At 39.6% G+C, this 24,268-nt stretch overlaps 1 protein-coding gene across 3 annotated transcripts in view; it reads left to right on the forward strand.

Annotated features, from left to right (window-relative positions):
- The window catches only part of ENOX1 (ecto-NOX disulfide-thiol exchanger 1), a 611,845-nt gene that overhangs the window by 125,680 nt on the left and 461,897 nt on the right, over nucleotides 1-24,268 (forward strand). Inside the window, exon 3 of one of the 3 annotated variants that reach the window (XM_059684703.1) lies at nucleotides 4,289-4,383. The exons of the other annotated variants lie outside the window; for them this stretch is intronic. The gene's annotated coding sequence lies outside the window, so the exon portion shown is untranslated. The remainder of the gene's footprint in view (nucleotides 1-4,288; nucleotides 4,384-24,268) is intronic. 3 annotated transcript variants of the gene reach the window in all.

The raw sequence follows: 24,268 nt of genomic DNA on the forward strand, positions 1-24,268 counted from the left end.
TGACCTTTGTCCTCAGTAAACTCTTATTTTCAGGATAGTCCAAGTGAAACAACATTAAAATGTGATAAGGTTTTTAAAAAAGCAGTAATCAGTAGCATTTTTATAAAATATAGCCCTCCCTCTGTGGGAGCAAGACATGCTTTTTCTGTTGGCATCTCAGGCTGAATTGCCAATTTACATGCTGCTCTATCAGTACATCAAGATATCTTTCCAGCTAATTCAATGCCATTTAAATCACACTTAGGCAGGCCATTCTTTCTTTCCAGCTGCATCGCTTTGCACTTATTAAATTTAACGTTTTGTTCCCTGGCTCTAATCTATAAATGCTGTCCTGAAACAGATCTACTGTAGTGGCATCTTCGCTCTGCTCTATGCTTCTTTAGTGCAAAATTATTAGAAGTTATATCTTTTGAATGTTTAGATTTGAGTGTTGATAAAAGATGAGGATACTGATCTCAAGGTAGCACTTGAATGACCCATTCTTTAGAGATGTTCATTTAGAAAACCCTTATTTTCTGTAAGGGGAAAGATTTAAGAAAATGTCTACTCTGACTTCCAAGAAATAATTACTTTATTATTCCAAAAGGAAGCCTTCTCCTGAGAGAAGGCAAAGGCCAGTGGCAGATTTCCTTCTGGAAGTGAAGCTAGCATCTTTAAGAACCTGGTGAGTTCATTAGAGTCCCTGGGTTAGTGTAGACAGACTAAAGTCTAGATATTGACTGTGTAGTTCAGGCCCTGGCCTCCCGGAGGCTGAACAGCAGGTGGGCTGGAATAATTGACTTACAGGCTTCCCAACCCCACAGGAGCTTTCTTATTCCTGGGGGTGGGACTTCAGGCTGTCGTATTGCCAATTAATACCATTGGTCTAGACAGCACTGAATTTATAAGATGATGGCAGGTAGTAGAAAATGAATATGAAAATAAAAATTCATTTTCCATGCCAACATTAGTCCTAAAAAAATCGATAAATCAAGTGACACATTTACGGAGTGTGTGATGCACCAAAGTGCAATTCTACCAAATGCCATATACAGATATATGGCTTCACCCCCGTGCCTCCACTGCTTACTTTTCTTTGCCATTTTGTTCAAGAGCTTACTACCCTCTCTTAGAGGTCTTCTGTAACTTTCCATGTGAATCTCCTTGTTTGGTTTGTGAGAATGTCTAGGGCTTTATTAAAAATGAAACAATTAATTTATGACCAAACCAGAGCTATGGTGGAATAGTTCTTTGAAAATTATATGCAGAGTTAAGTGATCAATTGCATTCCAGTTCTTAAATGGTCCTTAAATATCCTGCTAAGTACTCTAAAGTGTGCACTACTACAATCATAACAGTCTAATAAATATCATCTTAATAAGTAGGCTATTTTATGTGTAACTAATACTTCTCTACTATTAAAGAGAAAACTAACCAAAACTAAAACCTCTAATGCCTTGAAAACTAATGTGTTGTTGCCCACTTTTGTTTTGTGTTCTCCAAGAATCTTGGTGTTTGTTCTCTCTGGGGTCTTCTTCTGCTTCTATCTCTTGATGGTTTCTTCTTTGTTTCCTTAAAACCCATGTGTTTATGTTCAGTGCTTTAAAAAAATATATTTATTGATTTTAGGGAGAGAGGAAAGGAGAAAGAGAGAAACATTGATTTGTTTTTCCACCTATCCATGCATTCATTGATTTACTCTTGCATGTGCCTGACCAAAGATCAAACCCTGGCGTTATCAGGATGAGGTTCTAACCAACTGAACTACCTGGACAGGGCTTATGTTCAGTGGTTTTAAACTGATAATATAGAATTAATGAAGATGAGCAGTGGGCTTCTGGCAGAGAGCTCAGAAGCTTGCATTCTCCTCCATCTCTTACTTCCTCTATATTTAGTTATCACTGAATTCTGTGTCAAGTTTCTATAATGCTTTCATATTTTTACTTCCCTTTTCCTGTTCATCTATGACCAGGTTTTTCTTTCCTTTTTTTTTCGTTTGTTCTACCATACAGTTTCTTCATTTGTGCGTTCTTTTTTTATTATTATTTGTTCATTCATTCATCCATTCATTCATGTATTATCCTTCTCACATGTACTAAAAATGGCTCTGGAGATAACATTGAGGATGTTATATTTTAAAGGTGGGAGGTGATTGTGCAAAAATGGTTGCAGTGATGAGCTATATATTAAGTATTCTTTACACAGAGGAAGAAGAACAACTGTGTTGGCTTGGGGGAGTCAGGAAACGCTTTATAGAGAAGATGGCACTTGAGTGGAGATCGGAAGGAATAGGACATTGCCAGGTGACTCAGTGTGGTGGACAAAGAACATTTCAAAGGATATAGAGGGTAGGCGTCTTGGCAGGGAGGCAGGAGGGATCTGGGTGTATTTGTGTACATCTTGATGTTGGGATGATACTGGAGCATGCAGTTGGAGGAGGATGTTGGGCTGGAAGAGGCTCTGTGGGGGAGGGAAGAGGAATCAAATCTTGGAAGCCCCCTTACGTGTTGTTGAGTCTCCCTTTTTATCTCATGTCTACAGATTGCAGTTGCCAGGTTCACAATCGGTTCATCTTGCATGCTGCCAGCAGCCCGACTGTGTTCAAGACTGCTTGTTTTCTGCCTAGTTCCTCCCAGGTCTTGCTGCTGCTAAAAGGAAGTCAGGCCTTCTTTACTAACTTAACACGTGAAGATCTCAGAGGTTTTTTCTTTCCTCAAGCTAGAGTGTCCTGCTTTGTTTCTCACACACAGTTCTTTTCCCCCTTAGCTTTCCATTTTCCCATCCTTCAAGATCTCACTCAAATGCATTTCCGTTATGAAACTTTTCTCCACTCATAAGTACTTTTACCCTGTCTGACTTCCAGAAGAACTTTAAGTGGCCTCTTCACATTCACACTCTCCACATGCTTCTTTATATCACACGTTATTTTGTAACACCCATGGAAGGACTGCCACGTGTTGAAGGGGAGGGCTAGCTACCTGTTATGCATCCTGTTTCTGCTAAAAGTGCAGCTTCTTGCATAGAGTAGACATACTGCATTGCTGTTTGTTAAAACAATGGAGGGAGACAGAGTTCCTTTGATTTGCAAGGCTGTTACAGAGGTGGAATGGAGGGATTGCCACATGAAAGAGGCGGTGGTTAATGCAACGTCCAGATGGAACTCTTGCAGGACAGAATAACTGTCTGTGAAGGTAGAAGGATTATATTAAATAAAAAGAAGGGCTGTGTACAGAAAGGAGGTTCACTTTGAAAACTATTTAAACTGCCCTAAGGCTCAGACATGGAGGGAAGAAACTTAGAAAGCCATTAAGCCACATGTGACCGGTCTGGACAGTGAGTGACAAATGACATAACAGGTAAAAACACCTACATTGCATTGCAGTGCTCTGCTTCTTTACCTGAGATGGCCTCTGGAAAACTTGATTCAATTTAAGACTTCTCAGTTGCAGATCTGGAGATAACCACAGATTCAGAAATATATTTATGAAAGTCTATTGCCACTGAGCTCAAAAGACCATAATCCTATTAGTTGTGATTTTGAAAAGGGTAAACTGAAAGGGGATATTGATTAAAAAAGTAATATGAACAGGAATAATGGAATTAAAGTAATTGAGGCAATATTGGGCCTAATGGACCTTGTTCTCTTAATGCTTTTCTTCTGCTCTTTGTATTGAGTTGGCCCTGAAGTCGATTGGACTATGCACACAGAAAGAGAAGGACATAATGGAAGAATTAGTATTGCTGTCTATAAAAAAATCAATCTGTTGTTCTTACAGAAGAACATCAATCAGTCTGTGAAATCAATTCACTGGATTTTTTTATATTTAGCTTATAAGATAATGAGATGAATGATGAAAAAAAGACTATATGCTGTGCACATGGTAGATATTCAGTAGATATTTTTTGAATTAAAAAACTGAAGGGTAGCATGGATTGAGTTTAAGAACACCTACAGTGTACGTCCTTTTGTCGGTGCTAATTCACGTCCTTCCTTTTACTTGCCTATCTAACAGTATCATAAATGTAGATTATGCAATTTCACTGATCTCTGAAGTGACTTCCCTCACATTTCTACTGCTGGGCAATCCAGGACAGCATTGTATGACCGTGGATCTTTGCATTATTTAGGGTCTGAACTGTTGTGTTTTTTTGGGGGGAGGGGGGCACTAAGCTTGCTGCCCTGTTCTGGCAGATTACATTTTTGAAGCATCATTTTGATGAAATTATTCCCTATTCAGAAAACGTCAGTGTCTCCTCTTTGTCTACAAAGTTATAGGCTCATTGTTCTTTTGAATTCATTCCCCACTAGATGGCTTTGAAGAGCTTCTGCATTCAGACGCCTCCCACTGCCCATCCACACTGAACTCCCACCAGCCTCCTACCTGGACCTGCTGGGGCAGACAGGTTTGTCTCTGCATTGTACCATCCCATTTTTTGAACAGGCACAATATTCTCCTTGGAATTCTGCCTTTCATATTTATATCTATCCAATTTAGAGTCAGTTTTGCCTAAGGTAATAGTAGATTTCTTAAAACTGTGCATTATAAAAAACCATGTTATGAAGATAATCATTTTAGTGGTTAAATGGTGTTAGGGACTATAGAGTTGCAGGTGCACAATAACAACGTTGTTTTACCTGCAGTTATTTCAATAGTGATGGCGTTTTCAGTCTCTATAGGAATATAGCATAAAAACCTGAGATCACTGAAAAATACAACATTTTATTTTATTTCTTCACAAGTTTGTAGTGAACTAAACTGGTATTTAAAAACATTTTTTTCAAAATCTTAATGACCCACTATGGGGAGGAAAAAAGAGAGAATATTGACTTAAAGCAGCTGTATTGTAAGCAGGAGGGCTTTTTTATTAATCATATGCCAGCAACCTTAGTCTGCATAAAATAAATTTTATTCCTCAATCAATTGATAATTTTATATCTAATACACATTATGCAAACTCTGCAGAAGAAATGTCTGTACCATTTATTTTTGAAAACTGAGTTTTAGCCATTTTTTCTCCATGAATGTGCCTCTTAACATTTCACTGTTTTGCCTAGTGGTTTTTTCCCTCTGAATACTCCTTTTTAGGTTAATTATCAATTTGAGAATTCTTAGAGGCTGTTCTGAAATAAGGACATAGTTTTACTTCCTATAATGCCCTGTGCATTGTTAGGGCAATGAGATACACTAGATTATAAGGACATGCAATTATTAAATTGTTTCACTTAAATCCTCCAATTGCTATTTTCCTCAGATCTTGTTTCTCCTGAATATTGGGCCTTGTTTTACTGTTGAAAAAAAATTGAGTAATTCTCATTTCAATGTCAGTTTAAAAGGATGAAGTGTGACTGTTGGTTTCAGGTTAAAGGTGAATACATCTTTTAGTTTCTGGCCATGCCCAAAAATCCATTAAAATCATGTTTAAGGGATTTTTTTTAAAAAAGGTACACACCTAGAAGAACAAAGAAATGAGGCAACAACCTACAGCACTTTGAAGTCTGGGGTATAGCTGGATAAGCAGTAGCTTAGAGCTGGCCTGGGAAAGTGGAACTTCAATGTGGCGGAGCAGGGAAGAAATAGCCCAGTTTACACTGATGAACTCGGCAAGGCTCAGGAATTTTCAGCAACAAGAACGCCTTGGATTAAAATTAGGAGTCATGGTTGAAAGTTCAGATCTGCTTTCCAACTGCATGCACGCAGGTAAATGCCTCTCTTCCCTCCCACAGGAGAATGGGGACTGTATTATTTTTTCTGTAGAGACGATACAAATAGAAGGCTTCTAGGTGAGAGGGACCTGTCCAGAAGTGCCAGCTACCCCAGGCTGGGTTCCCTGGGGCTGAGGGTGTCAATACCTCCTAGAAACCTGGAGCCAGTTCAGAGCACAGAATGTGCCAGTAGATACCAGTTGGGAAGCAGTGATTTCCAGATGTAGAACCAGAGTCCAAAATAATTATATAAAGAGGTGAAAGCAGTTAACCTCTGGGACTACCGTCATTTAACAGTTGCAACTGAATAAATTGGTATTAATACAAACAATTTTTTAAAAAGTCTCCCGTGTGATCATACTAGATTTTCTAGACCTTTTAAAATTATTATTATTATTATTAGTAGTATTCTCTTACATTTTTATTATTTTCTTTTTTTCTAATTTTTACATTTTAAAAAAATTATCTTTATTGATGGGAGTATTACAAATGTCCCCTTTTTTCCCCATTGACCTCCTCCACCCTGCACCATCTCCCCACTGCAGCCCCCACCCCCACCCCAGGCCTTCACCACCCTATTGTCTGTGTCCATGGGTTATGCATACACGTTCTTTGATTGATTTCTTCCCACCCACTCACCCTCCCCTGCCTTCCCTCTGAGATTCCACAGTCTGTTCCATGCTTCTATGTCTCTGGATCTATTTTGTTCATCAGTTTATTTTGTTCATTAGATTCCACATATGAGTGAGATCATGTGATACTTGTCTTTCTCTGACCGGCTTATTCCAGGCTTTGGAGAGAGCTGCTTTCAGCTCTGTTTTCATGAGATGAGATAATAAAATGTATACAACTGTAAAATATAGTCTACATGGAGGCTATTTATGAATTACCTACATGTTGTATTGTACTATTTTATCCTAAGTATTAAGATAAAGAAAAGGACAATTCATATAAAGATAGCAAACTTCATTTTTTAAATGTAAGTAAAAGAAGTTGAAATTAATGGGGAATGTAGCTTCTGTTTTGAATCTGTAATTGATTATTTTCCTGCTGTCCCTTTGACATACTCCTAGAGAAGTTAGCAATAATGTTTTGGGAGAAGAGTTAGGAAATGGACAGTCGCTCTTTCACTAAGTCAACTAGCAAAGAAGAGAGGCACTTGGGAATATTCATAGAGAAAGCTCTCCTCTGCCGAGGGGACAGAGTGGTCCTTTAGTGCCCTCCGTATTCAGGCTGAAATGGGAAATAATGGTGCTTTAATTCACCGCTCAGTTAATCGGCCTGTTGATTTGTTCTCATTTTTCAGGCCTCTAATATGTCCTTAAAACCCCCTCAAGGGTTTTATACTGTTAGCCTGAGGTCTCATCTCTGTGGTTCACTTTCCCTTTTGTTTTTCACTCTCATTGCCTATTCTTGTTTTATCTTCTGCGAGGTTCAGAGTAATGCATGGTAGGCACTGAATAATTTGAATGAAGCTTGTGACATGTGTTGATGATGGTAAGCCATTCAAATCCTAGAAAATAGTCCCAGTTTGCATTAGCAATTGATTAATGCAGGTGAACTTTAGAGTCTTAATTTTAAAAAAGTTATATTTTTTCTAGTGATGCTTGAAAACATTGGCATTCTTTTTGCCCAAAATCCTGATTATAATGGCAAATACTTGCAAAAAGTGCTAGAATGACTTCTTACAATTTCGTAAGGAGCAAAGTATTACTTTATCCATTTAATGATTATTTAATATTTAAAAAACAACTTTCCAAAAATATGTCCATAATTATATGTAACATGCATAAATCACAATGTGAAATGTGTTGTGATATGCATGCATTACACTTGTGTGATAGGCTTACAAGGATTTGTAAGAGGAAAGGTTAAATTGGGGGGAGGTTCCTCATATGAGACTTTACTAAGAATGGTAAAAATAGGGTGCTTTCAAGTGAAATTAAGGTAGTGTTTACTCAAGTAATTACCTACTTTTTGCCCCAGGATTTCCTGGGTGTGAGCTGTAGATGAATCCTGCTTTATGATCTGAATTAGGAACCGTGAGAAATCGCGGTGAATTTGTTATTTGGATCAAGGAAACACATCAGTTGTTTACTTTTTCCAGTGAAAAATGAACAGGGTCATTTTCTGTGTTAAGGGATATCTGTTCTGAGTGGAGATTTGAAGGAGTGCAGGCACCTGTTAGGGGGAATAATGGGAAAAAGAGTTTGTTATAGTCTGGAGAGCAGTGCGGGCTCAGCAGACGGGTGAGCAAGGGAGCAGGCACACGCCAGGAGGGAGAGAGTCAGGGAAACACAGAAGGGAGTCAGCTGGTGGACTTTTAGATCCGGGGTAGAAATTTAAGAAGAAACATTTGGAGCATTTGACAACAAGTGACGTGATCAAAATGACATTTGGAGGAGATGATTCTTGCTGTGACTTATAAAGTAACTCTGAGGAGGAGGAAGGCTGGCACATGGCAAGGACTGAAGAGGAGGAAGGAAGAGGGAGAAGGGATTGGACTTGGCAACAGGATTGATAGAAAATACAAAGAAGTTACAGATATCTTTTAGTCAAAGCTAGATTGCTGCCTTGGAGAACTCCCCCCATTCCTAGTAGCCCCTCCCCCCACAAAAGAGCAGGCTATCCAGTTTATTATACAGAAAATGACTAAATGCCTTCTGGAATAGGTCAGTTCTCTCCCCAGCTTGCAAGTGGTGGAATAGTGGAAATGGAAAAGTTGGAAAAAGACAGAAATCTAAGTTGGTCATTTCTCAGTTGCATGTGCTACATCCCTTCCCTCCATTCCACTGGCTCCCAGGATTCCCTAGGACAGTAATATAAAGGCATGAGATCAGAGTTAGTGGTCAGAGAAGGAGGTATGGGCCAGGGGATCGTCTGTGTATACACAGTCATTGGATCTCGGTGTGTGTGGCTAAGCATTTCATGTCACAGAGAAGGGAAGAGGTTTGGACGGAGATACTGTGAGCTGCTTTGTGAGAAGGCCAAGGGAGAAAAGAGCCAGAGAAGGAGCCATCAGAGTGGCATTAAACTCGTGCAAGTGTTTGATCTACACTTTAATTGGATATTTGCTTCATTAGGTCTGACAGTATAATTTGTACTTTTAGGCCATAAATGAAAGGACAGATTCATCCCCCAAGACAGAGAATTCACAATCAAGATACAGCAAAGTCAGACCCCAAACTGGCATGGCTGAGTAGATATTCAACCACTAGAAAGATTTTCATGAGTCTTTCATCTTTTACAAATGTAATTCACCCTTATTTTTCTTAGAGTAAACCATGAAAATTCTTTAAATGGCACCAGAAAAGAAAATTTTAAGAAAATCTTGTATTTTCCTAGCCTGTGTGGTTCAGTTGGGGTTGGGCGTAGTCCCATGCACCAAAATGTTGCTGGTTTGATTCCCGTAAGATCACATGAGGGAGTTTTGGGTTAGATCCTCAGAAGAGGGTGTGCAGGAGGCAGCCGATAGATGTTCCACTCTCACATCGATGTTTATCTCGATCCCTCTCCTTTCCTCTCTCTCTAAAAGAAAAAAGCAAATAACAAAAAAAACCCACACAAAAATATTGTGGGGAAAAAAAAAAGAGAAAGAAAATCTTGTACTCCATAGTGGTAGAGCTATTTAAACAAACAAAGAAAAATGGAAATGGATGGAGTTGGTCAAAAGATACAAACTTCACCCAGCTGGCTTGGCTCAGTGGTGGAGTATTGACTTATGAACCAGGAGGTCATGGTTCAAGTCTCAGTCAGGCATATACCTGGGTTGTGGGCTTGATCCCCTGTATGGGAGGCATGCAGGAGGCAGTTGATCAATGATTCTCTCTCATCATTGATGTTTCTATTTTTCTCTCCCTCTCCTTCCCTCTCTGAAATGAATCTATCCTATATCATAAAAGGATAATATGCTAATTGACCCTAACAGTGGAACGACCGGAACAACCTGTCACTATGATGTGCACTGACCACCAGGGGACAGACGCTCAATGCAGGAGCTGCCCCCTGGTGGTCAGTGCGCTCCCACAGCCAACCTCCCATGGCTGGCCAACCTCCCGCAGTCCCTTTCCCTGGCTGCCTGGCCCCCATCGGCCCCGATTGGGACTGGGCAAGATGGCCCTGATCAGCCCCAATCGCCAGCCAGGCCGAGGGATCCCACCCATGCACAAATTCGTGAATCAAGCCTCTAGTATTATATATTTGAAAGGTGCTAAGGGAGTAGACTTAAAAGTTTTCTAATAAGAAAAATCATTTTGTAACTATGTGTAGTGATGGATAATAACCAGAATTTTTATGATGATCATTTCACAATATATACATACATTGAATAATTAAGTTGTACACCTGAAACTAATATAATGATATGTGTCAATTATATCTCAATAAAATTTTTTAAACAAAAAATACATCAATTTTTACATGAATAAAAATCAAGCAGCACTCACCACACACCTGGATCAACTATAATATTGTGTACTTGGTTAGTTAGTTCTAAACCGGAAATCCTCTGGAATCTTGTATTAGTCAGGGTTTTCCAGAGAAATAGTCAATAGATATGCACATATGTGTGTATATATCTGTGTATAGTATATATGTATTGAGACATTTATTTTAAGGAATTGGTTCATACAATTGTGGGAGGTGGCAAGTTGGAAATGCATAGGGCAGACAAGCAGGCTATGAATTTCAGCTGGATTTCCATGTTACAGTCTTGAGGCAAAATTCCTTCTCCTGCAAACTCAGGTGTTTTTCTTACTGTATGTCCTTCATCTGACTGGATGAAGCCCACTCAGATTATTCAGGGTAATCTTCTTTACCTAAAGATCGGTGATGTTAAATCACATCTACAAAATACCTCTATAGCAATAAAGAGACTAGTGTTGGACCACCTAGCTGGGCACCATAGCCCACCGTGTTGACAGGCAAAGTTTTATCATCACATATCTCATTTTTTCACTGTAGTGAAAGAGCTGAGTCAGGTTATCTGTCCCGTTTCTTCAAAGTTGAAATCTTTACAATGGAGAGAGATTCTGTAAGTGATTCAATGGTGGCAGTTTTAGTGGTACTGTTTTTTTCTGTCAAATCATTAAATTACAAAAAGTGTTTGAAAATCCAGGTGACATCAGCACCATAATTCTGTGTCACATGATAGCAAATGGTTTTGTCTGCTCTTCCTGGGGAGTGGGTAGCATACGGGGAGGGGGGGTGCGGGGGGGCCAGGGTGCAGGTTGTTGGCCTCTCAAGCTGTGCAGTGAGCCTGATCCGCTGACTGTGTGACAATCACATGGGATGTGGGGAGTTAATATTTTCTGGGAAGAATTTTAATGTTAGAATTTACTGTCTTTTGCACATATAAAATTGAAGCCTTAATGCTATGCTATTCTGGTTATTTGCATTTGATATGCATGCAAATTCACAATGTATACTATCTGTTGAGAACATAATTTATAAGCTGGTACTTTCCCTGGTTACTAGTAATTTTGGCTGCTTTAAAATTTAATACTTTGAAAGAATATACATTATCAAGTTTTATGTAATATCTTTGTTTCCAGAGAAAAATATGTAGTGCATTCTCTACTGGAAGGGTAGATCTCTGCTGAAGGGCTCTCCGTGTTTAAGGAAGTTATGCCCAATGCTAAAGACTAGAACATTCTTACTTCTCTGTCCTATGAATGAATTTGGATTAGGTGTTGCAGATATTGTCTCTATTAACAATGCTGAACAATTTGTGTGTCTGAAGCATGAATGCAACCTGGTACAATTAGGTGCGAGTCATGCTAGCTGGTAAACACACCTCACATATCAGAATAGCATATTATGCTTTTAGGGGGGAAGGTCAGCTCTGCCCTGCATAACAGACAGCAGGAGCATCCCAGAGAGAGACTCTGTAGCCTCTCTGGCTGTCATTTAGGCCTGTTGTCTTGGCAACTGAAATACGGGAACTCAAGTCATCCTAACTCCACATGACCTTTTCTCCTCAATCCCTCCCATCTGTGGCTGGGTTCTGCCTGGCAGCTCCCATGCAGCTTTAAATTTTGTCTTCCTCACACATCTCCAGACCACCCCAGCTTCTGTTCTTTCCCCTTCGGACAGTTGGAACCTTGTCACCCTCCTCCTGGCTTTTCAGCTTCTTTCCTCTTCTATCAGTCCCAAACGAGGCTTTCCAAACCTTCCTTCCCACAATTGAAGAAAGTCATCTTGCAGTACTTAGACCTTTGGGGGTTCACCATTCTCTGCTGAAGTAGACATCCATCCAAACCCAGGGTGCCTGTGTGTTGTGAAGCCTGGTGAAGAACATGAGTGGGGCTGAGAATCCATTTTCGCTCTGCTCTGCTACCCATGTCCGCGGGCACAGCTGCATCTGCCAGGCCACGAGGTGGCCGACCTCCCAAGGCTCTCCTCTCCCAGCAAAGGCACCTTCTGTGGTCACACTGCTGAGACACAGAGCTGAAGGGGCACCATTTTCTAACTCATTTGCTGGCTGAGGGGACGTCATTTAGTAATTTGTAGCTGGGCACCCTGTAAGCTTGTAAAGGCCTTGACTCATGGTACATATGGAAAATTCAAGAAGAAACAAAGTGAAGTGTTCTATTAAAAAGGGAAAATATCAAAAGAAAGAACAAATCTACTCACTCTCCTTTAGAAACTATGAATGGTGGGGAATCTTGCTTTTGCTTTTGAATTATGTGACAGTGTTCGATGAATCTGATATAAGTATCTGGTGAAAATAGTTTTGCAATAATAATAACATGTAGGCAAAATATTTTGCCGTAGCTTCTCTTCCCCTTTCTTCCTCTCCCCTCTTCATCCTCTCTCCTCTCCCTCCATACCCTTCCTCCTCCTCCTGTTTTTTTGATGATAAATATAGCAGCTAATAAATTATAAAATACTCTGGGTGGATCAGAGATGCATTTTTTCCAGGCTGGATTGTGGGCAGCACGGCTTCTAACTGTCATAGAATGTTTAGGAATGTAGATGCTTCATGCTTGATTTACATAGAGATCAGGGGCCCAGGTGCCAGAACTTGAGCCTGGCTCATGTTTGGAGTTCAGACGTGTACTGATCTCTCCCACAGAAGCTGGGGTGGTCTGGAGATGTATGAGGAAGACAGAACTTAGGATTTTTCCAAAGAGTCTGGATGGAGGGAAGTGATGGGGTCCCCGAAAGAAAGCCATGAGTGAAGAAATCTGCCGGAGAGGAGACGAGACGGAGGGACAGGGTCTGGCCTGGGTGCCTGAGGGAGCAGTGGTTCCAGGTACCTCCCCTGATCTAACTAGCTTCCCCTCAACCCCTCTCACCCAAAACAGACTCCTCCTCACACACGCAAAACAAGTACATTGTGGCATAAACTAGGGTCATGGCATAAAGCCGGGGTCAGCAAACTAGCCTTTGGGACAGATCCAGCCTGTGGCCTGTTTTTTGTAAGAAACAAAGGCTAAGAATTGTCTACACATTTTTAAAACATGATAAAAAGCAATCAAAGAAAACTGTGCCACAGAGATATAATATTTAGGCCTATTAAGCCTAAAATGTTTATTATTATCTTGCACTTAACAGATAGAGTTTGCTGACCCCTGCAAAGAACTGGTTGGAGATGCCTAACAATTGTTTCCTGGTGGCCCTTTGTGCAAAGAGGAAGGACCAAGAGTGTACATGGTTTTGCTGAGGCCTGGGCCTTGAGGTTGGTGCTCTAGAGGAAGTTATTTGTCCAGATAATGTTGTCAGAGGGTTGATTGTGACTTGTATATAACAGTGATAAAGGTCAGTGGGGCAGAGGAAGAGCAATAGAGAGGAAAAGAGGGCCGTCAAGCACCAGGCCCTGGGTCTATTCCTGTGGGGGACACCCATTTCCCCGACCATCAGGCCAGCCTGGAGGGAGTCACTGGGGGGAGAGAACTGGGGCTTGGGCTATCACCATAAACATAGCGTATTTGTAGCACAGGAGTGAGGTGCCCGGGAGGTTTTTGTTCACAAAGTGTGTCTCATTTTGTAATTGTGAGAACCCTATGAAACAGTCAGAAAGCTTGTTGCTTTTGACCTCAATGTATAGAGAATAAAAGGATTGATGCCTCATCAGAGATATGTTCTATTCAAGGTCATATATTATCATCTGGTAGAGCTAGAAATCAAACTCAGGTATTCTGGCTCTAAAACCCAATGAATTATTGCCATCCAGTATTAACTCAGCACCCCACTCCCCCAGCACAAAAGCTTTCTCAATAGTAAGTCCATTTGTAAGTTCATTCTATTGACATATAAAACAATAGAAGTGCGTAGAACTGGAACTGTTTTGTGTGTCTCAACTTAATCACCTTCTCACATGGGAAGGTGGATGCAGGAGAAACCCTTCCCAGAGAGTGCAAGGTCCTGCACAGTACTCCAGGGTGTGTGTGTGTGTGTGTGTGTGTGTGTGTGTGTGTGTGTGTGTGTATGGGGCCTCTGGGCTAGCACAGATTACTTGGACAATCTGGTTCTATCTTTAAAATGAACTTCTGAAAGGAATAATTTGAGAAATAATTATGATAACCTTAATCAAAATTAGAGATGTTTTCACTATCTCCACAGATGTCAGAGTAGCACACTGTGGTCAGTCAAGCAGGTGGCCTGTTCTGTGTATGTATGCCTCAGACGTCAAAAGCCATCCTTCCTACATGATAGGACAGGAGAATTTGATACATTTTCTCACCATGAACATACTTTGATTTTTTGGGGAGGAGGGTCATAATTAAGTGTGCAGGGGCACCAGTGTGGTCTACAGAGGCTCGATGTGACCGTGAGCAATGGCTTTGGTCCTGGAATCAATATTGCTGTTACATGCAGCAGCCAGCCATAGGGAAACCCATCATAATAGCAGCGATCTGGCCATCTCTGGGAGGACCCTAACCACATCCACATTCAGATAAGGAGAACACAAACTGCGCTCACTGAGAATGACATAGAGGGACCATGGTATAATGCTGTCTTTACAGTGCTCATAAATATGTTAAAAATAAAGCCTTAAAAGTAATGCTTGCGAAGGGTGAGGACAGGAAATGAGTATAGCAATTCCCAGGGTGTACGTTTCCTCGGAGCAACACGTGTCACTTTCTCAAAGTAGATATTTCATCTCCTGAAGTACCCTTAAGAGAGCCAGGTCAGCCATGGGTTAGTGGCTCAGGAGCTCACTGTGATCTTTGCCTTCCTAACTCTTTGTACTTTCATGATTTTAGTTCCAAAGTCATTCTCAGCTTTCTCCCAACCCAGTCCAGGGTTTTCTTCCTCCAACTCTGCGCTGTGCATTCTCTATCCCATCATCCTGTTTTATTTTCCTCATAGCACATTACTCTTTCAAGTGATTTTAAAAAAATTATTGGTTTTGTCTCTCTCTCTTTCCTCTGGAATGTAAACTCCATGGAAACAGGAGCCAACCACAACCCTCTGGTTTACTGTTGTTTTTTGTAACACATAGAACAGTATCTGGCCTATTTGCAAGTGCTCAATGAATTCACTGAGTGAATCAATGAATGAATGAATTAGTGAGTTAATATGTGCTTTTCTGTTGCTCAGTCTCACAGGATCATGCCCAGGTATTGGGTTGTGGTCTTTTCCTAGTAGGAGAAACCAAAGGGACTATATTAGTTTTCTGTTGTTATAGTAATAAGTTACTACAAATTTAGCAACTTAAATAATACAGACATATTATTTTAAAGTTCTGGAGGTTAGAATTCCCATACAGGTAGGTCTCAGTCTGATAAAAGCAGGGTGTCAGCTGGCTGCATTCCTATCTGGAGGCTCCAGAGGAAACCCATTTTCTTGTCTTTTTCAGCTTCTAGAGGCCACACACATAATCCCTTCATCTTCAAAGCCAGCAATGGGGATGGGGTGTGCTGCCATCTCTTCGATTCTCTATAGCAAAGTTCTTGGCTTTTAAGGAATCGTGTTTAGGTTGATCTTAAATTACTTGCGTAATTTAGGGAGATCTCCCATCTCATTGTCCTTAATGTTAATCATGTCTGTAAAGTCCTTTTTGCCATGTAAAGTAACATACAGGTTCCAGGGAATAGAATGTCGACAACTTGAGGGTGGAGGGTGGTGTGGAGATGTCATTATTCTGCCAAACAGATGAACTTACTCACAAAAGGAGTGGAGGGATGGTCCAGCTTAGAGCATCATTTCTCTTCCAGAATATGTATCATGAAAGACCAAGTTCCCAATTCATTTATTCATTCAACAAGAAATATTTGTGGAGAGTGTCATATTCTCCTTGACATATTGTTTCTGGTGGCAGAGTAGGCCAGACTAGATTGTTGTTTTGTAGGATTATGTTTGGGGACCCTGGAAAAGTTTACCTGAATTTAGAACCAGGCCTGACAATCAGAAATTGGGCTACTAACCAAAATGGATCATTGTGTCCAAAGGGGACTTGGAGCAGCTACAGTAGTGGTGATAATGGTGACAGATAACATTTATTGAATACAGGCTTCTTTGGAGAAATTGTTTAATTCATGTGATCTTTACAACTATCTTGTAATAGAGGTACTGTTATTTATTCCCATTTTACAGATGGTGAAACTAAGGCACAGAGAGGTTAAATAAATTGTCTAATATCACATAACTAATAAGTGACTGAGCTAGGATTCAAAACCCCAGACCATCTGGCTCTAGACTCTGCTTCCTAAGCACTATACCTCCCTTCTCCCCACTTTTCCTGGGGCCAATTATAAGTACCGCGCGCTAACCGATTGCACCACTGGAGCTCCAATGGGGCCAATTATAGAGTGGCTGAGGGAGCCGGAGAGTGGACCAGGTTGGGTGCCAAGGAGCTTGCTGGGGCAGGGGGGGTGGGTTGGTTGGGTGCGGGGCGGGGGGCGGGGAGGGAGGAGATGTGAAGATATATCTGTGCTCAGGAGGAAGCAGAATCACACAGCCCACAGGCATTTCCTGGGAGGGGTTGGTGAGGGAGACATTCTGTACCAAACAACTTGCTGAACCATCTGTTGGGCTTCTGGGTTTCATGAAATAGAAAGAGCAAGCACGCAGAGACAAGGGTTCAAAGCCCTGAGTTTATGTGTGCTTCCTCGGTTACCAGTGTAGAGTTTGGGTCAAGCCACTTCGAGCCACTGAACCTCTGTGAAGAGAGAATACAAATCCTGTTCCTCTGTGCCTCCAGGGGAGGATCAAATAATGATTGGGAATTTCGGTATAAATTCTGGTTACTGCTGTCCACCCTTTCATTTTAGTAGCTGTAGGGTAGCCAGGCAATCCCAAGAATGCCTTGTAGGAATGTGGTGTTCTTCAGTGGTTTTGCCTGGTAATTGTGTAAGCACAAGTGGCAGCTGGGAGCTCCAGGCTTTATAGAGAGGCACAGACACTCCTTTTGGAGTTAGTGAGCCTCTGCAAATCCTTATGCAAATAATCAATCATACATAATTTCAAGAGCAGTGAAGGCTTTGAGATTTTACCCTGCCTGTAAGCTAATAAGTCAGCCAACCACGGTCTCATACATATTGGCCGAAGACCCGAAACTCCTGGGTCGGACACAAAGGACTTTTTCCTCATGACACAGCAGGCAGCATGAGCTTCATGCTTATATCGGGGGTGTCCCTTGCTCCCCACCCCCACAGGGCAATGCAGAGCAGGTCCAGGTGGGTGTTTCACACACAGCAGGTCTGTGTCACAGCTGAGGAACAAAGAGTCTAGGGCAGTGATGGCGAACCTTTTGAGCTCGGCATGTCAGCATTTTGAAAAACCCTAACTTAACTCCTGTGCCGTGTCACATATAGAAATTTTTTGATATTTGAAACCATAGTATAAAAAAGATTTATATTTTTGATATGTATTTTATATATTTAAATGCCATTTAACAAAAAAAATCAACCAAAAAAATGAGTTCGCGTGTCACCTCTGACACGTGTGTCATAGGTTCGCCATCACTGGTCTAGGAAGTCACCAGGCTTATAAAGGGCTGCTGACAAGCTTCCCTACCCTTCATTATCCTGGTCAGAAAGCACAGAGACTCTCTCTATCTTTCCAGGCTGTTTGCTTTATAAGCATCCTTGAAAAGACTGTCTGGGACAAAAGCTGTCACAAGGCATGTAGTAAAACTAGCTATTAGAAATGAATGCATAATTAGCTACATTCTTTTTGACCCATAAAAGGTGTTTGTCTTATATATACATAATTGTATCAGTGAGTTGATAAAATCTGAATTTTGTTTGAGAAAAATATCCATTTCTAATTCTCTTCACTTAGTGAGTTCTGCTCAATATTTTTAGGATGGTGATTCAGCCAGACTTACTGCTTAAATACTCAATTACTATGAGTTCAGAATATCTAACGAATTGGTAACTAACTGATATTTTAATTAAAAATTATTTACATAAAGTGTTCAGAAGGCATAAGTTGGTTGTCTCTTTGATCAGCTTTAGGTACAGGATTAACAAAAGTAAGAATTTTATGCTTTTGATAATGGTGATACTGATGGAAACTTATACACAATAAACTTCCAGGAAAAATCTTATGGGAAAATTACTATGTGATGTAAAAGTTTCTTTATATTTGATTTTTCAGTTAATTTCCTAAATATGTTAAGTCTTTATTTATGTTTATGGTTAAATATTGAAGATCTATCATTGCCTATCTATATGTAGTCAGTAACAAATTGAACCCAAATGACTTGGATAATAGATAAGAACTTCGAATGAGATTTTTTTTTAGGTTTAAACTGGATATAAGGACCCACCTGGTATTGTAAATGTCAGAGAGCTAGAGGCCCCAGTGCTCCATGGGAGTTGGTGCAGTGCTATGGACAAGGCTTTAGATGTAGCTGGATCTGTATTGAACTGCAGCTTCAGTATCCTCATCTACAAATTGCCATAATGCCTGTTGCATCATAGGATAGTTGTGTGACCTAGATGAAACAAGTTATTCCAAGCTGATATTGAAGTCATCTCAGGACCATTATAGAGTTTTCTTGATTACTTTCAGCTTGGGTGAAGCTTTAATTTCTTAGTTAAATTCCTTTCTAAAGTACTCATTTATTGTCTGTTATTTCTCTAGTTATCTAGGTACATTGGGGAATTAAAATCATTCTTTAAAAATCATTCCATGGATATCAAAAGTTCATAAATTGCTAGATGCTAATGGAAAAGTAAAAAATCTGCTCCAATTTATTATTGCAGGCATACACAGAGCTATCTAGGGAGAAGCAAGGGCTGGCTTAAAGTCCCAGAGTAAGATGCCTTGCAGCTTTCAAAATAAAATTAACTCAATTATTTCCCAGCCACACTCATACTAATCAGGGTTGAAAATATGAAAGACGACAGGGAATACTGGACGGTTACCTTTCTATCTATGACCAGTGCTGGAATGAAGAAATAATGACAGCTCACCTGTGTGATGCCCTCAGTTTTACAGAAATCAGTAACTGAACATTTAAAAAGTAATTACAATTAATTAAGATGACTAGAAGAGCTATGGCAGTTTGGGAGTCTATTTTTGGCAATTTAATCAATCTCCCCAATGAAAAGTAGGAAAGAAATTTTAGATTTGACAAACAACTTTAAAGCTTTGCAATAGGAATGGAATGAGAAAGTACAATGAACAAAAGATTATTATGTTCTATGCTCTTAAAAATAAGTGGCTACTATATTCTATGAAGACTGCCATGACCGCAGAGGTAAGGAGAAAGGGAAAGAAAAGTTGATGTATTTCAGCAGATGGGATGATGGAAGATAAATGTTAAGGTGCCTGCCTCCTTCTGATGTGTAAATCTCTATTCCTGCTACCATGTAGAAAACAGCACTATCTGAGGAGACCAGCTTTTACACCAAATGTCACTATGTGTGTGTGTGTGTGTGTGTGTGTGTGTGTATATATATATATATATATATATATATATATATATATATATATATATAAATTTTATTTTTAGGCAATATGTATTCAGATTGTATATAAAATGTTAAGGGCTTTATTAGTATAGATCGGGTTAAGTATTTACTTCTGGCTAAGTATTATCATATGCAAAACTTTAAAAATAGTAGCATTCTAAAGGGGGAAAATAAATGAACAATTGCAAATTATGTCAAAGCTATTCTAAATTAGTGTTCATGGCAGTAATTGGAAAATGTTGACATTATTTCTGGTAACTCCCACTCATTCATGCAGCACCTACCATGGGCAGGGCACTGGACTGGGTCCTCAGACTAAACTGACCATCATCCTTAGCATATCCTCTCAGCTCATTCCCAGCCAGCACTGTACACCCACCTCAGGCCTTGGCAGCCCATGTAAGAGACTAGGTTTCTGAATCTAACCCTTGCTTACAAGAACCTGGTAATAGGATGGGGAGACTTGCTGCGACAAGACCATGCATATATTTAAATCAGTTTCTATGGCAGCAATTTTTCATTATCAATAAATAAAGAAGGATTTGAGTTAATTTTTATAGGTGATTTTTTTCTACATAACTGTACATTTTTTTATTTTAAAAGACAGTGAAATGAATCTTTCTTCCTTTTTCTTTTCTGCTTGTATTTTCCTTTGCTTTAGACTATATATGATTGGACACAAATATCCCAGAAACACTGCTGTAGCATACAGGAGGAAATAGAATATAAACTCTGGGCTCTATTAGACAAGGAAATGGATATTCCAATAAATAGAGTTGTTGAGGCTACAGCAAGTTATGTGCACAAAGCTGCAGGGTCAGCATTTTTTAGATAGTGTCATGGATGAGTAGTTAATTAAGTAAAGGCATCCAATCCCAGTGGAATCTCGGGGAATGAGGTCTATGCTTTCTTCTTCTTGAAAACTGGGCCAAGTAGGTCTTTGATTCTATTGTATGGAACCTCTTGGGTCTTTGTACCTTAAGTTCTGCTTCTATTACTTTGAAAATCCTTTTTGTTGAAATGACCTTAGACTCAGTGACACTATAGGCTAAATTTAATTGCTCTTTGAATAATACTGTATTTTTACCCCAGTAATTTCTTCAAATAAAGATTACTTAAAGCATAAAGTCTTAGAAACTTTTGTTTAAAATCTTCCTGTTCTTCACCTTATTGATTTACTTATTTACAAGAAATGGCAAATAGCATTTCTCTCTGCTTCCAGCTCCTAACTTTCTTTCCTGATGTTGATTAAATTTTATGATATTTAAAGCAAACAAACTTGTAGAGACACATAAAACTCTCTCTCTCTCTCTCTCTCTCTCTCTCTCTCTCCCTCTCTTCCCCCCTCCCCACTCCCCACGGGAGTTGTTATCCCCTTTTTAAGGAACTATTTATAGGACAGCGGCAGGATCTTTTGAACTAAAAGTGATTATAAATGTGTAAATTTGGGCAAGTTATTATGTAATTCTTTAAGCTTTCCCTTTTACTCACCTGTAAAATTAGGATAAGAATAGACTGTAATGCTCCTTTTGTATATTAAAATTTGGAAAGCATTTAAAATAGTACATAGTAAGTGCACAATAAGTGTTACCATTGTAGCCATTATCACTTTGGTTATTTTTATTGGGATCATTTGTATTTGAAGATTTTGTCAAATTATAAGCTTTTTAAAAAAATTTGGGATATCTTAAGAGGCACATGAGATTTCTTTTTAAATTTTTTTCTATTACTGATAGTGTCTCTGATTTCAGCTAAGTTGAATTAAATCTTGCAATTGGTCACAGGGACTCAGGGGCCTTGAGGGCAGCAGTGTCTTTCTTCTGTACATCACTTCTGGGATGTGCATACTCAGAGCAGGCGATCAGCACATTTGGACCAAGCTCTGGGGGCTGGATTTAGTTCTTTTTCTTACCAGCTGTGTGGTTACTCCATTCACCTTTCTGAACTAAGGATTTCTGAAGTCCTAAAGCCAGCTGTGGAGACAGAAAGACCTGAGATTTGAGTTCTGATTTTGCTGAGATCTGGTCCAAGGTATGTGAGGGTTCCTAATTGCACCACATCTATGTTCTTCAAATATTTCTTTAAAAATTTTAATGGAGGCTTGGGAGAAATTATTTGCAGTAATAAAAATGCAATATATGAACAGATCCATTAATTTATGTACTTTCTCTGGCTAAGGCAAGATCAATGTTCTAGGGGTAAAAGTAGTGAACATTTTTCTGTTTTCCTTTTTCTTGATTTTACTGTACAGTGTGTGTGTTTTCTAAATAAAACAAGTAATTGGGAGGCACATAAAAGATGTACCTTAGATAATAAAAGATCTTTCATCAGTCACAGAGCACAAGCCATGCTCATTGATTTCAGAGTGTTAGCTGGCCGTAAATGTGGTTACTCCAACAAGAGAGAAAGGTGATTCTGGGAAGATTTTCTTTGCATGGGTGGGGCATGGGACAGGCCTTTTCCTACTGGAGAGTGCTGTGCTGTTTTTATATTTTGCTGTTATATAAAGGATTGCATTGATGAAATGTGTGTTGTTTGGTACTTATCATTGAGGTAACATTTTAGCACTAAAGAACTTGGCTCCTAAGGAACTGGGCAATTGCTGGGGGTGGGAGGGTGACTTGACTCTGGCTCTGCCACTTGCTGACTGCACTGTTTGGAGGAGTTGTTTATTGTAACCTCTCTGAGCCTTAAAAGGCAAGGCAGGAAGAAGGGAGGAACGGGGTCATGCCAGCCAGTGACCTCTTTATCAGTTAAATGCAAGCCTTCTTAGAACTGCTACTTGCCTGCTTTCTTCTCATTGGCCAGACTGAATCATATGCCCATGCTTGCTGAGAAGGAACTGGAGGAGCAAGTATCCACTTTTCTATTATTTTTAGTGGCTGGTGGTGCCACCTCTTTTCTTCTCTTTTAAACAAAAAGGGTGTTGGCTGTGGGTATAGTAGCCCACAAAGACATCAAACTACTAGAGATTTCTGTGTGTGGGAAGTACTATTATATGAAGCATCTAGCACAGTGGTTCTCAACCTTCCTAATGCCTCGACCCTTTAATATAGTTCCTCATGTTGTGGTGACCCCCAATTTCATTGTTACAAATTGAACATAATTAAAGCATAGTGATTAATCACAAAAACAATATGTAATTATATATGTGTTTTCCGATGGTCTTAGGCGACCCCTGTGAAAGGGTCATTCGACCCCCAAAGGGGTCACGACCCACAGGTTGAGAACCGCTGATCTAGCAGAACCTGGCAAACAGAAAAACTGTGTGAAAATTGTATATTTTCTTATGTCTAATATGCTACAGATTGCTAGATGCAGCAATAGTGTTTTAGAATTTAAAAAAAGAGCATACCTGCATTTAATGTAGATATTATTTTAAGATGTATCTCATTTTCAAAAATATTAAAATGTGAAAAAAGCATGTATCCTGGAATTGAGGAGCTCTGGAATTAGACATGATTATGATAAACCTGAAAATTTAATTTTTTCCTTATAAATATGATTTTTTTAAAAAATCCTCACCCAAGGATATTTTTTCCATTGATTTCCAGAGAGAGTGGAAGGGAGGGAGGAAGGGGAGAGAGAGAAAGAGCAACATTGATGTGAGAGAGATACACTGATTGGCTGCCTTCTGCATGTGCCCTTATCGGGGCTGGGAAACCTGCAACCCAGGAAACCAGGAATCAAACCTGAGACACCTCTGGTCCCAGGGCCAATGCTCTAGCCACTGAGACAACTGTCCAGGGCTAACTATGACATTTTAAATAGGGAATAACAAATACTCAGAGATAAAAACAAGGTCTCTTTTTAAGAGTCTCATGCTCTACCGACTGAGCTAGCCAGGCGCGGTAGGGCCTCTTTTTAGAAGTATAAATTAGTTTTGAATGTAATAATTTTGGGGAACTATTTTAAGATTAATTTTTTGAGACTGGCAAAATGTGTGTTTTTATATAATAATATCAAGAATAACAAATATTTTTATTTATTTAAAATAGCATTGAAAAACCTGTAAATAATCACTTATATATGTGAAGGGCATATTTGAAAACAAGAAGAAAAACCAGATTGGGCTGACTTCTCCACCAATTAGGATATATTTTGGGAGGGTTCTGTAGTCAACCCCAAAGGTTAAATGCTTGCTCCTAACTCAGACTGTCCCAATCAATATTGTTTATTTTCAGTTCAATTCAGTTTATAAGCATGTATCAATTTGATACAATAGCCCAGCCATGGGCAAACTACCGGATCCCGCCCGTTTGAAATGAATAAAACTAAAAAAAAAAAAGACTGCACCCTTTTATGTAATGATGTTTACTTTGAATTTATATTAGTTCACACAAACACTCCATCCATGCTTTTGTTCCGGCCCTCCGGTCCAGTTTAAGAACCCATTGTGGCCCTCGACTCAAAAAGTTTGCCCACCCCTGCAATAGCCAGTTTGTTCTCATTAACTAATCTTATTAAATTTCTAAATATTTTGTGTGCAAGAGTTTGTATATGTCACATTTTTTTGTAATTGTGTTAATGTCCATGCCAAGTGTGTACTGTTTATAATCCCTAGAGAGGTATTAATACTCTTTTAACAAAGGAAACTAAAATTAAAAATCCAAATTTGTAGAGAGTTGTATTCTAAGTGAATTAGAAGGAGGCCTTAGTGAATTAATTACATACTGCCAACTATCAGCAATGGTTTTAAAATTCAATATTCACA

The sequence above is a fragment of the Myotis daubentonii genome, chromosome 2, assembly GCF_963259705.1.
Source record: "Myotis daubentonii chromosome 2, mMyoDau2.1, whole genome shotgun sequence".
Lineage (NCBI taxonomy): Eukaryota > Metazoa > Chordata > Mammalia > Chiroptera > Vespertilionidae > Myotis > Myotis daubentonii.